This window comes from Orycteropus afer, unplaced genomic scaffold (assembly GCF_000298275.1).
Source record: "Orycteropus afer afer isolate SDZICR_OR568_19922 unplaced genomic scaffold, OryAfe1.0 scaffold00190, whole genome shotgun sequence".
In the NCBI taxonomy this organism is placed as follows: domain Eukaryota; kingdom Metazoa; phylum Chordata; class Mammalia; order Tubulidentata; family Orycteropodidae; genus Orycteropus; species Orycteropus afer.
The window spans coordinates 1461613-1464730 of NW_006921777.1; the positions used below are offsets into that span (position 1 = coordinate 1461613).

The following is a 3118-nucleotide window of genomic DNA, read 5'->3' on the forward strand; positions in this document are numbered from 1 at the left end:
CCAGAAGGCTGGTGGTTGAAACCCACCAGTCACTCCTCAGAAGGAAGGTAGGTCAATCTACTTCTGTAGTGATACTGCCTCGGAAACCCAAGGAGGGGTCTCTATGAGTCGGATATGACTCTACAGCAGTGTTTTTTTTTTTTTTTTAATTCACAATAGCAAAGAGATGTAAACATCAACAGAAGAATGGATAACCAAACTAGGATACATACACATGATGGAATACTATGCAACACTAGAGAATAATGTAGAATCTGTGGAACACCGCATAACGTGGATGAACTTGGAGAACATCCTGAGTGAAATAAGTCAATCACAGAAGGACAAATATTTTATTAGTTTACTATTGTAAAAGTCAAGGAAAGTTTTATACATGGAAGGAAACTTTCTTTGTTGGTTACCAGGGATGGGAGTGTAGGTGAGGGACACTGCTAGATAGGTAAGAGAAAAGTATTGAATTGGGTGAAGGGAAAAGCAATATACCAAAAGCAAGTGACCAACACAATAACACTAAGGAAAAACAAGACAGAGAGATGCACAGGTACAGACAACAGTAATAAATCCTTTTACATATATAATACCACATTAACAGTGATAACAAACAATCTATGAGTTGATAGATAGATAGACAGGCTGAATGATCAGATATGTCTAGGCAAAAAGGAATATATACCCATGACCATATATAAGTTAGACAGATGATATTTCTATATACGTATTTGTATGTATTGTATGACTGTCCATATATATAATAGAGCTAACAAGGGCAAAGTTATGATGACTTCTTAGCCACAGCCAACCACCCTCAGGGAATGAATAGTTGCACCTGTGGGCTCAGGATCATGGTCGCAAGGGACATCAGGCTCAATTGACATAACATACTACACAAAAATATTGTACTACATCTTACTTGGGAGCTCTGGTGGCATAGTGCCTAAAGCATTTTACTGCTAACCAGAAGGCTGACAGTTCAATCCTACCAGCCACTCCTCGGAAGGAAGATTGGGCAGTCTACTTCCGTAGACATTGTTGTTGTTGTTGTTATGTGCCGTCGAGTCGGCCCCGACTCATAGCGACCCCTCCTTGGGTTTCCGAGGCAGTATAACTACGGAAGTAGGATTGCCCAACCTTCCTTCCAAGGAGTGGCTGGTGGGTTTGAACCGCCAGCCCTCTGGATAGCAGTCAAGTGCTTTTAGCCAGGAGGGGTTGTTATGAATTTAATCTACTTGATGGCAGTGAGTTTTTTTTTTTTTTTTTTTAGGTTTTATATCCTATTTTGGCGAGTAATGACCAAGGTCTTAAGAGGTGGCCATCTAGGTGCAACAATTGACCTCTCCTAGTCCAAAGCAAAGATGAATGAGGAAAATGAAAGACAAGTGTAAGAATAGTCCAAGGGACTAGTGGACCAATCCTGGATAGAGTGGGAGAACAATGTGAAACAAAACTCAGAATCATAAAACAGACCAGGTTTACCGAGCCTGCTAGTGAGATCCCCAAGACTCCTAGTTACCCTTCAGGTCTGGACTTGAACTCACTGCTGTGGCTTCCAGTCAAACAACAGATAGGCATAGAGGGTGAACATTTACATCAGTTATATATACTCCTTAGAAGGATCAATCACAGGAGAACAGAAGAGACGTATTTGTACAGGAAGATAGATCAGGGGCAGGAATGCATAGGAAAGAAGGACACAGAGAAAAGGTAACTACAGGGAGGAAGTGGGAAGAGAGCTTACATTGTGGGGAATTTCAATCAAAGACATGACACAAAATGTGTATGAACTGCTGTATGGAAAATGAATTTGCTCTGTAAACTTTCACCCAAATGAAAATAAAAAATTTTAGAAAAATAAAATTATGGAAAAAGACAGGAAGAGAGGAAATATAAATTTCCAGGATTAGGGGAAAAAAAAGAGGAGGAATTACTATAGATTCTACAGGTATTCAAAGAATTAGAGAGAATATTATGAAAACTTTATACCAATAAATTTTGACAACTCAGAAGAAACAGACAACTCACTTTGGTCTTTAGAGTACAATCACTGGTGCCAGTCTACCTGGACCTGGGATCACTGTACAAAGACACTCTAACACAGGAATACAGACGGCTGGGGCACAGTACTTCAACTCTCTGGCCTTAATTGCCTCATCTCTGTAGGTGAAATGATAGTGATAATCCCTACCTTGTAGATTTGTTGGAAGAATTAAAGAAAGAATTTAGTTGCTACAAAAAACAAACAAGCAAACAAAAAAAACCAAACTCACCTAGGCTTTTGGCTTTCAACTTGGAGGAGGCTAAGCTGCAACTTTTTTCAGTTGTGCAGCATCTACGTTCATCTGACACCAGCTGCCTATGTCATGACACCCAAGTTCGATCCCAATGAGATCAAAGTTACGTACCTGAGGTGCACCAGTAGGGAAGTTGGTGCCACATCCATCCACTCTGGCCCCCAAGATCGGTTCCCTGGGTCAGTCTCCAAAAACTGTTAGTGATGACATTGCCAAGGCAACCAGTGACTGGAAGGGACTAAGGATCACTGTGAAACAGACCATTCAGAACAGACAAGCCCAGACTGAGGTGGTGCCTTCTGACTCTGCCCTGATCATCAAAGCTCTCAAAGTACCACCCAGAGACAGAAAGAAGCAGAAAAATACTAAGCACAGAGGAAATACCACTTTTGATGAGATTATCAGCATTGCCCATTAGATGTGACACTGATCTTTAGCCAGAACTCTCTGGAACTATTAAAGAGATCCTGGGGCCTGCCCAGTCTGTGGGTTGCACTATTGATGGCCATCTCCCTCATAACATCATAGATGACATCAACAGCGGTGCTCTGGAATGCCCAGATAGCTGAGAATTAAAAAGAAAGTAAATTCAATAAAGGATCATTCAGGAGCTCTGGTGGCATAGTGCCTAAGGCATTTGACTGCTAACCAGAAGGCTGGTGGTTCAAACCCACCAGCCACTTCTCTGAAAGAAGATTGGGCAATCTACTTGTGTAGTGATATTGCCTTGGAAAACCAAGGAGAGGCCATTTGGTAACCAACCAACCAACCTAACAAACAAACTCACTGACATCAGGTTGATTGGGACACATAGTGACCCCCATTGGGTT

At 41.5% G+C, this 3118-nt stretch overlaps 1 pseudogene; it reads left to right on the forward strand.

The window, feature by feature from the left end:
- The first annotated feature begins 2285 nt into the window (after positions 1 to 2285).
- LOC103202651 lies at positions 2286 to 2857 on the forward strand (annotated as a pseudogene).
- The last annotated feature ends 261 nt before the right edge of the window (positions 2858 to 3118 follow it).